Raw genomic sequence first — 11,441 nt, forward strand, 5'->3', positions numbered from 1 at the left:
TCCTTGGACCCAGTGTCACTGCTATGTGGAAAGCACAACAGTGATTGTTGTGTAGCCCGTGAGACTCATTTCGGGTCTTATTTTGATGATTCGAATTGTTAAAATTTTTAAAAATATCAAGAACAATATACCTATAAAAAATTAAGTTGATCGAATATTAAAAATCACTTCATCGTATTGCATTTGTATTCAATTTGATACATACATATTTATTTATTTTTATAAAGATGTGATTTGATGAATAAGTTATTGATATTCGATTAATTTGATTTTTTACATGTATATTGTTCTCGATATTTCTTAAAATTTGAACAACTCAAACCATCAAAATATGACCCGAAATGAGTCTCACGGGCCGCATAACAGTCACCTATGTGTGCTTTATGCATAGTAGTGACACTGCATCCTTTATCTTTATGTTTTAATATCATCTATATTTTTACAACAATGATAAAGACCCCCACAAAATACAACCCCCACAATTCCCAAAATGATCTGAACCATTCATGTCATTATCAGACACAACTTTCAAAAAAAATCCAAACACATCAATGGTCAATACATCAGTGGGAGTCATGAGCGTAATCTTTTGTGGGGTCCCAAACATTTTTTATATTTTTAATCTTATTAAAAGAAATGTTAATGTAATTAAGTTAAAATTATAAACTTTATTGTATTTTCTATAAGTTTCGAGAAAGATTAGTATAATTTACCCTTAAAAAATTGTATAATTTTAAAATTTAGATAAATAAATTAATATTCAGTAATCATAATTAGGTAGGCAAAAAGTAATTTATCCTAAAAACAATGCACTAGAAAGAAGGTGCAGCTTTTCTCCAATTCAAATCAAATTGAGGGTCTTTCGAGTCTCTGTAGACTCTCACCATAAAATTTGTATAGATAGTTTGAACAGTTTAATATATAAGACTTTTTTGAATATTTCATTCTTTGAAAAAATCACTTTTTCACTTAATTAGATTACATTTAAATCAATGATAAGTATAATTTCTAAAATAAATTATTTGAACAAATATAATGTGATCAAATAACAATCGATATTTGATTAAAATAATTTTTAGTAATGATAGAGACTCCCACAAAATACAACTCTCACAATCTAAAAAAAAATTTAACAGATCAATAATATATATCAAAATATATATCAACCACTCATGAAACTCTCAAACACAATCCAAAAAAAAATTTAAACAGATCAATAATTAATACATAAATAAAGATAAAGATAGTGAGAGTCCTTTATGAAGATCCAAACATTTTCCAATAATTTTTTACACAAACACAAAAGTCCATTAACAACCTGCAATTTCTTTGCTCCAGGACGAGCTAAACGGAGGTTTTCTTCAATCCTCGTAAGTGATCTGCCATCATTCGATCTCTCTCTCTCTCTCTCTCTCTCTCTCTATATATATATATATATATATATTCAATTCGCTATGCGATTTGTGATTGATTTGATCTTTAAATTCATGCGATTGTGCTAGATCTCACCGCCATTTACATTTGCAAGAACACTCGTTATCGTAATTGTATCTAATTCCAAATGCATAACTCAGCATTCCTCAAATGCATTGACATTGTAAGTGTATTGTTTGTTGTCAAACAAATTAAGTCTTTTTTGTCAGGCTATGGTGTGCATTGTGGAAAACCAACATCCACTGAAGACATTGATTCAGAATACTCTGCGCCTACAAGTCTGTACATTATTTATTTATTTATTTCGGTGTTAATGGATTTTGGAATGTTGTTATTATTATTCATGAACTGTGGCAATTTAAGACATGGTATTTAAAGAAAAAGAACAAGTTGGAGATATAGGAGCAATAGACCAATGCATGCCCTTTTAAATGTACTAACGAAAATATGAAACCCAAGTTAACACATGGTGTATCATTGTCAATAGCACATGATTAAATCACGTAACTAAACATATTTAAGCTAGCATGTAGTTGGATTCTTTCCAAAGGATGTGCAATCAATTTTATGGCGCATGACACGAGACACAAAACCGGCATGATATGTACACGTTGAAATGGAAACTTTTAAAAAAGTCAAGATGATGACACAACACACCAATAATAATATTTTTTTTTTTAACGATTGTGTTTGGATCATAAATTTGAGGAGGGATTTGCAAAGGGAAGGGAAGGGAAAAGTCATAAAATAACTATTGTTTTTTTTAGTTTTTAACATTACAAATACATTTGCATCCTATTATATCACAATAGTAAGAAATCATTTTCCATATTCTACGTATTAAAAAAGAAGTATGATTGGAAGGTTTGGGCTTTAGAATTCTTAAATTTAAAAGTACAAATAAGGAGGGATTAATTGGTATAAATTCACATTGTTTTTATTTAATAAGTAAATCACAACTTTGCAAGATATTTTCTTCAAACTTGCAATGTGGTTTATGTGCGCTCAAGTGGTGAACACATATGGCCCCCAAGTGTCCAAAACATGTCCGGTTCAACAAAAATTTAAAAAAAATAGGACATGTTTGGATGTCTACATACTGTTAGTGTCGGTGTGTCTTGGACAAGGCAACCCATAATTTGTTACTTGGGGCATGCAATAATTAATCATCAACCACTAAACTTGCATTCTATGTTATGGCGATCAATGCAGATCTCATAAATAATCTTCTTCATGAAACATGTAGTTCTTATTTTTACTGAACCAGGTGTAACATGTGTAGTTCTTCTATGTTTAGTTTTAATTTATACTTCAAGTGGACTTCTAGTTCCAACTTGAGCACAGTGATCTGTTTTCCTGCTGTTTAATTGGGCCTCATATTTGGACATATTTGGACCAATTTTCAGACCACATATGTTTTGTTAGCAGAATGAATTCAGAAATTTCTGATTCATCATCTCTGCATCCTGGTAAAGCCTCTGGTGATAAAGCTTCTGCTCCAGCTGTCTCTGGGCAAGATAGTTCTGCAGATGGCTCATCTTCTAGGCTACCTACTTCTAGCATTTCATCTTGGGCCAAAAATATTAAACTTCCACAGCCAGGGCAAGAGGATTCACAGACTGGAAATGCTGCGAAGTCTACCTTTGCTCGTCTTGCCAGTAGTATGGGATTGCATTTACCTGCAAAAGCTTCTGGGAAAAGTGAGGGAGCTGAAGGCACCTCAACAACTGCACAATCAAGTGTTTTAGAATCATTGATGAAAGGTTTTGTTGACTCCTTTCTTAGTGCAGTGAAAGCAGTCCAAGTTAATGCACGCCATATTGTCTCTCAAAACAAAAGGAGATATCAGGTAGCTTACTAATGACACTAGTGCTGAGATTATAAAATATTTTTTCTGAACTTCAGTTAAGATTTTTTATTAATAAAATTACTCTTCCTGTTTCATATATGCCCATGAACTGTTTAGGTAGTCATCACCAGTCACCTTGTTCGAATAGTTGTCTGTAATCCGTGCTTAATATTTTGTGTTATTCACATGGGTAATTGTATCTTTATTTGTATATATATGTATATATAATGATGGGAACTTGTCTTGGATCTTACTGTCGGCTTTACCTTGTTTTGATCTATAAACAAATTAGTTGATTGAAAAACTACTTCCAACTGAAATGTTACAAAAAGAAATATGTGATCCTTTAACCCAAAAGAACTATTATATTTTTTGAAATTGTATCTAATGAAGTAATTTCTCATGTCATTGTCAGTAATAATCCTGCTTTGCCAGCATATGACTGTCAAAATAAATTACCCTTTCAAGTGATGAAACAACTCTAGCATCCCGCATTCCACCATCTTGGTTGGCTGGATACTTGATAGGTAAATATGGAATTACCCCAATAGCCCTGCAAGCCCAAACGATCTGTCTTGAGCAAAATTAATCCTTACAATGGAACTCTTGTTTAACTTGACCTCAAGACTGGACAACACTTTAAAAATTCTCAATACAGAATTAAAGTAAATGTAGCATTTATTCATCTTAAGCTACAGTACAGTTTGTTATCTTTAACCAACAGTAAGCTAACATTTTGACCTTGGTAAGCAAAGCTCTACAAGCATTTTAAAGATATTAGCTTTACAACAAGCCAATATTTTGACATGATGGCCATTTAATATGCTTAGAAATAGATGTGATCTTTCATTGTTGTTGGCTTGATACATTACAATTTTGGGTTTTAAGATGCCACAGATTGATTCTATCCACAAATTATATGGCATACTTCAAATTTTTCAATTCTGAAGATTTTAAGTTCTTTGTTTTTTTAATGGTGTTTTGTCACTTTTGTGTAGGGGTGCAACTCGGGCGGGTTCGGTCGGGTTGGGGGTCTGCCCAAGCCCGACCCGAATTGTATTTGACACTGCCCAAGCCCGCCCAAGCCCGACCATGAACCCGAACATTGTTGCCCAAGCCCGGCCCAAGCTTTGTATTTTGAACTCGGGTTGCCTGAATTGCCCGAATTGCCCGAGTTCAGAAACCTGTAGGTAGATCTAAGGGTAGACATAAAAGATGCTAATCTGATGGTAGAAAACTAACCAAAAATAAATAAAAAATAGAAATTAAGACTAATTCTTTTACTTAATAGAAGACTAACCAAAAATAAAAATAAAAATAAAAATTAAGACTAACTCTTTTACTTAATTTATATATATTACATAATTTATTAAATTATATATATATTATATATTATATATTATATAATTTATATAATATATTAAATTGAATTCGGGTTCGGGTTGCTCGGGTTGGCCATTGGTTCTGCCCAAGCCCGGCCCGAATTGCAATTCGGGCATCAAAAATCTACCCAAGCCCGTCCAGATTACAAGATATAGTTGCCCAAGCCCTAAAAAAACTCGGGCTGGGCTCGGGTTACTCGGGTTGAGCCCGCCCGAGTTGCACCCCTACTTTTGTTTTGTGTAATCAAATAGCATTATAACATTAAAGTAAATCATTTCATGCATTTTCTCAATGGTCTATATTACTTCTTTGCTTAATATAACTCCTTTTCAATTAAGATGTCACTGATGAGATCCAACTTGATAATGCCCTGGTTTTCAGGAAGGAGGATTTGATCTAGATATGACTTATATAACTGAGAATATAATTGCTATGGGATTTCCTGCTGGTGATATGATCTGGATTTTTTGGATTTGTTGAGGTAAACAAACAATATGGCTCATGTCAGATTTAATCTGATTATTGACAAGTATATAATTTTATATTAATACTGTCTTAGAAATTTGATGCAGGGTTTCTATCGCAATCACATGGAAGAAGTGATCAAGTTTTTTGAAACTCATCATAAGGTAAACATCTAAATTTGAATTCAAAAGTAGTATGTTTTGACATTATTTGACTTTGGGTTAGGATTCTTGTGACAATTATAGAAGGGCTGTTTGTGACCAAGGGTGTTCCTCAAGTTCATAATATTGTTATGGATATGGTCCTGAATTTCTTGGATGGATCTGTGGTTTTATTGCATTTGGTATTTTTGAGCTTTCTACTTCCTCAGCCTGCTGCTATGATGTCATGGTCAATACCCCTTTCTATCTTCAGTGGATAATGCCATTCGAATGAATGCGCTTTTTGATGTTTGTGGGCTCGTTTTCACTGCATATATCATTTGTTATTTACTCGGAATTCCTGATATCTACAATTAACCTTTTATATGCAGGGAAAATGCAAAGTATACAATCTTTGTTCAGAGAGATTGTACGATGCTTCATTATTTGAAGGGAACGTGCGATTTTCACCATCATTTATCTTTTGAGCATTTTCACTGTATTCAAAACCAATTGTAGCCTTAACTAAATATCAATAGTGGTGAATCCTAGAGCTCCAAAGTTTAGCTTTTTAGCATGCCCATTGTGTTGAATAACAATGCTTAGTTGTTTCATTTTTTTGTTCATTATCAGTAAGCTGGTCTCATTGCTCCTAAATCAGACCAAGTTCTGAATTGTCTCGAATACTGATCTGATTATGTTGCAGCTTGTTATCTTGTACAATGCACATTAAATTTCTTTTTGAAGCATTTGTATCAAGTTTCCCAATTCCATAAAAAAGTGTTTGATTCCCTACTTTTATATATATATGGTTATGAAATTGAAGATTTTTCCATATTATTGGAAACTAGATCCTCATATTGGTGCTTAAAAACAAAGAACATAAGTTATTCCAAACTAAAATTTAGGAGTGTCCTTGTGTTGCTGCTAAGCGAAGCAAACAGCGCCCCCCCCCCCCCCCCCCCCCCCCCTTCTCTTTTTTGGACAAAACAGGAGGAAAGTGATTTTATAACTTCTTCCTTGTTTTATTTGCCTGTGTGTTTTCCAGGGTGCATCTTTCCCATTTGATGACCATAATTGCCCCCCCGATTGAACTCATAACTCTGTTTTGTCAAAGTGCTTACACATGGCTAATGGAGGACATTCTGAATGTTGTAGTTGTTCATTGTAAAGCCGGTATGGCAAGGACAGGATTAATGATCTCTAGCCTCCTCCTCTTTCTTAAGGTGAGATTTACAAGTCAGAAGCATGAAGATGCTGTTCTTATGTTTAGATGGAAAATTGTTATTCGTAGTAGTTCTATGTGTCACCATTTTTATAACATTGTTATTACCCTGTTTTGCTTCCTTCTACAGTTCTTCCCAACATCTGAGGAGTGCATTGAGTACTATAACCAGAAACGATGCCTAGATGGAAAGGGTCTAATTCTTCCAAGCCAAATTGTTAGTCAACTACTTTGATTGAATCTTGTAATTACATTACATTTCTTTAATTACTTATCCTATTTTTTTATTTTTCCAGAGATATGTAAAGTACTTTGAGCACCTTTTAACATATGTCAATGGTGTAAATCAACCTGGACGTAGGTACTCTTCTAATAATCTTTCCCTAAATTTGTCATTTTGATCTTTGAGAATGTACTAAAGTTACTCTTTGTAGGTGCATGCTTAGGGGATTTCGGCTCGTCAACTGCACATACTGGATTAGGCCTTCCATCACTATAACTGATCATAACGGTAATCCATGACATCCCTTCCTACTCATTCTTTTCTTCCCAAGTGCCAATGACATTTAAATCTAAAGAAATAATTAGTCTTATATTTATTTTATAGGTCCATTATCGGTTGGCAAATTTCACTTTGGGTGCCTTTGTGTTGCTTTGGCTACAATCCAACAAGTTGTCATAATTTATTTTGCAATTGTTGTTTGTATATTTGTTTTCAAGAGCTTTTTACTACTGTTTTTTGCTCTCATCTTTCCCTAAGCACTTGATTTTTACGTAGTTATGTTTCAAGCATAGGGGGTGACATGGTAGATCAATATATGGAGACGAGGAAGAAGCTAGTTAAGATTCAAAACCCAAAAGAGAGTCCAGTTATTTATTATTTATTTAATAAATAAATAAAGAACTGGAATTATTTTTTATTCAACTTGGAGTCCACACTGGGATTTAGGGAGAGATATTTTAGGCTAATGAATTAGAGACAGCTTTGAAACTAATTGTAAGAATTTATGTATTTATTGATTGATTGATAGATACATGATGATTGATTAATTACAATTCCTATACAATCTATATATAGAAGAAAATGTGGTAGTAGGTGTAGTGGAGGTGATAGTGGGTTAGGTGAAGTGGAGTGTGTGGTGAAGTGGAGGTAGGTGAAGTGGAGTGTGTAGTGGAGTAGGTGAAGGTAAAGATGGGAAATTCTAACAGCCCCCCGCAAACTCAAGGAGGAGAGAAACTAACCAACTTGAGTTTGGAGAGAGTAACAAAACAAGAAAATACATAAAAATAAAAAAGGATAGGAGACACTGTATGGTCGTGTCAGACCGTTGGTGAAGACACTGTATGGGGTGTCATAACGTTGTAGAGGACACTGTATGGTGGTGTCAGACCGATGTAGAAGACAGTTTATGGGGTCATGTCGGACCGTGGTAGAAGACAGTTTATGGGGTCATGTCGGACCGTTGTAGAAGACAGTTTATGGGGTCATGTCGGACCGTTGTAGAAGACAGTTTATGGGGTCATGTCGGACCGTTGTAGAAGACAATGTTGTGACAGTTTACGGAGTCTTGCTGGACCCTTGTAGAAACTAACCGGAATCAATGTCGGGACAGTTTACAGAGTCTTGTCGGACCCTTGTAGAAACTAACCGGAATCTATGTCGGGACAGTTTACAGAGTCTTGTCGGACCCATAAAGGAGCTAACCGGAATCAATGTCGGGACAGTTTACAGAGTCTTGTCGGACCCATAAAGGAGCTTAACCGGAATCAATGTCGGGACAGTTTACAGAGTCTTGTCGGACCCCTGAAAAAGTTGCACCCTCAAAAGGTGTGCCCAAAGTTGTCAAAAAGGCGTGCCATCAAAAAGCGTGCCCAATTCATCAAAAGGTGTGCCATCAAAAGGCGTGTCCATTTTATCAAAAGATGTGCCATGAAAAGGCGTGCCAGTGTGTCGGGCGGCAAGAGGCGCGCGATGCGCGTGGCTGCCTCGGCTATTTAACCATGACAGAGCCTGAGGCCGAGGCAGAAGCAAAAAAACTGCGAAATCCTCTGTAAAACTCTTCGTTGTGCTGAGAGAGAGAGGCTGTAACACTGTTGTGCTGAGAGAGAAACTCTGTAATACGCTGTAACACTCTGTTGCCCAGAAAAATGGCCTCTTCTTCCCGTTCAGCTATCCAGAATACGGCATCCTCATCCCGAGGTCTACTCACTCTCTTTCCCGACCTCAATGAGTCAACAAGAGAGATAACGGGTGCGGTGGCACTGGAACCTCAACCAAGCGCCCCGGAGTTTGCTCCGTTGAACTTTCCGATGCGGTCTGTGGAGCAAAGAATGGCAGTGCAGTCGGATGTGGAGGTCAATCAGTATACTTTGAAGGCATGTGTGGAAAGCATGACGGCGGTCACAAATTTGTCGAACCGGCTGCAGAGTAGGACAAATGAGGTGCAGCATTTAAACTCCCAGCTGGCTCTGCTCCAACGCATGTATAAGGATGTGCGAGCAGAGATAAGCGTGCTAAGGGCAGAAAACAAGGAGCTGAAGCGGAAGGCCACCGTGATGTTCCGATTTGGAGGTCCTCCATATGCTGCAGTGGAGGAGTATGGGGGAGTGAACGTGCTCAGTGGACAAGGAAACACGGAGACCGGACTGGCACGGGACACCCAAGATAAAAGTAAGAAGAAGAGACCTGCAGTAGAAAAGAGAAGGGAAAAGAAAAATCCCACTGTGGTTGTTTTGTATTTTTGTATTTTTTTTTTTTTTTTTTTTTTTTTTTTTTTTTTTGTGTAAAATGATGATCGGGGTGAGGCCCGATATGAATAAAATGAGTTTGCAGTTCGTCTTCTTCCTCCGTGTTTGTTGTTGTTTTTTTTTTTTTTTTTTGTTGGCTAAGTCCTGAAAGGCTGAGTTTGACTATTTATTGGGGAACTTTTTGAAGCCTGGACCGTTTTATGTACCTACACTTTGCCATGTTTATTTTATATGTCACTTTTTCAAAGTTGTCTTGTGAATGCATGATTTATTGCTGTTAAGCCTGAAGGTGAGATGAGATTTATCTTTGAAATAAGAGTTTCATTGGCTTAAAATCCGAGTTTAGTTGTCATTCTAGTTTTGATGTGTTTGTTTGTTTCTCTTTTTGGATTTTAACTGAAAAGAAACTAAAAATAAACTGAAAATCTACTAAAGAAATTTGAACTCTGATGTCACTGTTGAAAAGGCTATTCACAATATGTCATTTTTACTGTTTCACTTCTTCTTCTTCTTCTTCTTCTTCGGCTACTATACGGGAATTCTATTCTCAACGAAAAAACATCCAAAAACGAAGGATCTAATGGTAAATATTCTTTCAATTCCATTTTTTTTTTTTTTCATAGTGAGTGAATTTTTGGATTGATTTGTTAATATCTTTTTAGTAATGTATTATTTTGTTTGCTCATGTGTCCCAACTTATACATATGTTTCATTTTTGCAGCCGGTAGATTTTTGGATCTGTGCACCAAAAAAAGGGGATTGTGGTCTTTGCTCTACCGGGGGAACCTAGTCTGACAGAGTTGAGTGGGGATTTCAAGCTCCATTTTCATGACCGCCAAGGAGATTTCTACTGGTCTCTAGACCTTCTTTCTTCTTTTGTTTCCGTTACTTGCATTCTTAACCATAAATAGCATATAATTTCGATCCAGATATGCCTAGAATGCCAAGGAAAGATAAATCTTTAGGTTCATTTATCAACTTTGTCCACCAATGAATGAGTATGCAGATTTTCCCTAGTCATTTCAAGTGTCACTATGAATATCGCTCTCTTTGTCAGAAGAAATTGATATGCAAACCATTAGGTTCTTTCCAAGGCCTCAATTTCTACTAGGAATGCAGATTTTACATTTCATTCATTCATTTTTTCTTTTTTCTTTTTATTTTTTCAGTTGGTTGAATACAACAATGATGGAAAACAGAATTGTGATATACGATTTGGATCTTGATGGGTTTGACAAGGTAAATAGTGCACCCTTTATGTTGTGACACTTTCAGTTCATGTTCCGTTATGATATTTTCCACAGCATATCTGTGAAGTTTTTTCTTCTTTATATGTATTGTTTAAATGTGAGAGAAGTAGACGTATTAACAGTAGATCTTTTCTCCCTCTTGTCACTTGCTTTTTAGCTTTTATTCACTCAGATCCGAGGTTCACTGACTGTGTTTTGCTTTTTAGTAATGTTTCTGAAAACCAAGATAATGATGATGATGTATTCTCTGACAGTGATGGAGAGGAAACCGTGTCTTCAAAGAGTAGTCAAGCTCGAGCAGACTCTGGAGCTGGACCTCCTGCACATCTTGAATCTGGCCCAAGAGTGGATCATCAAATGACGGCTGTCACTCAGCAAGGAGTCCAGGCAGAGTAATGCGTCCAATGAAACGAAAATTGATGGGGCTGGGAGATTGGAGTCGGGAAGGATGAGTGACGACATCAAGGCAATGGCAGCTGATGCTTCTGTTTTTACTTTTGGAGATGATGAAGATTTTGAAAGAGAGTGAAGTACCATTGAGATTCATCTAGCGAGTACATTTGTGTTCCAAACTCTTGTAGTTGAACAATTTGGAAACAACTTTTCACTTTTGTTTCTTTATTCTTCCGCTTTCGGTGGGAAAGTATTTTCGTTTATATTTTTTGGTCACATTGACTCTCCTCTTTGCAAGTTAGCATAGATCATAACAGTTTGACCTTGCACCCAACTATTTCATTGTATTAAAAATTTGTTCTGAGAGTTCTGTAATGAAAACTCAGAGGCTTTTGCTGCTTGTACTACTATGTTAGGCTCGGTTAAAAAGAAAATGGTAAAAAGTGAAAAAAAAATAAAATAAAATAAAAATAAAAATAAAAATGTTCAGTAGGAAAATGGTGAAATTTGCAAGAAAATTAATTTTCTCATACAACTCATAATAACATAAGAAC

General features: G+C 35.7%; 1 long non-coding RNA gene and 1 pseudogene across 2 annotated transcripts; both read left to right on the forward strand.

Moving 5' to 3' along the window:
* The first annotated feature begins 2,211 nt into the window (after positions 1–2,211).
* On the forward strand, positions 2,212–7,486 carry LOC145789040 (phosphatidylinositol 3,4,5-trisphosphate 3-phosphatase and protein-tyrosine-phosphatase PTEN2A-like; annotated as a pseudogene). Its single transcript, XR_014340140.1, has 8 exons — positions 2,212–3,283; positions 5,048–5,147; positions 5,239–5,295; positions 5,664–5,729; positions 6,320–6,497; positions 6,627–6,713; positions 6,793–6,857; positions 6,931–7,486. The product of XR_014340140.1 is annotated as a phosphatidylinositol 3,4,5-trisphosphate 3-phosphatase and protein-tyrosine-phosphatase PTEN2A-like (transcript).
* A 1,875-nt stretch (positions 7,487–9,361) lies between these two features.
* On the forward strand, positions 9,362–11,044 carry LOC114272903 (uncharacterized). The gene is made up of 4 exons (XR_014340152.1): positions 9,362–9,827; positions 9,966–10,097; positions 10,414–10,483; positions 10,749–11,044. It is a non-coding gene; the product is annotated as an uncharacterized LOC114272903 (long non-coding RNA).
* The last annotated feature ends 397 nt before the right edge of the window (positions 11,045–11,441 follow it).

This window comes from Camellia sinensis, chromosome 1 (assembly GCF_055761805.1).
Source record: "Camellia sinensis isolate YWXY chromosome 1, ASM5576180v1, whole genome shotgun sequence".
Classification (NCBI taxonomy): Eukaryota; Viridiplantae; Streptophyta; class Magnoliopsida; order Ericales; family Theaceae; genus Camellia; species Camellia sinensis.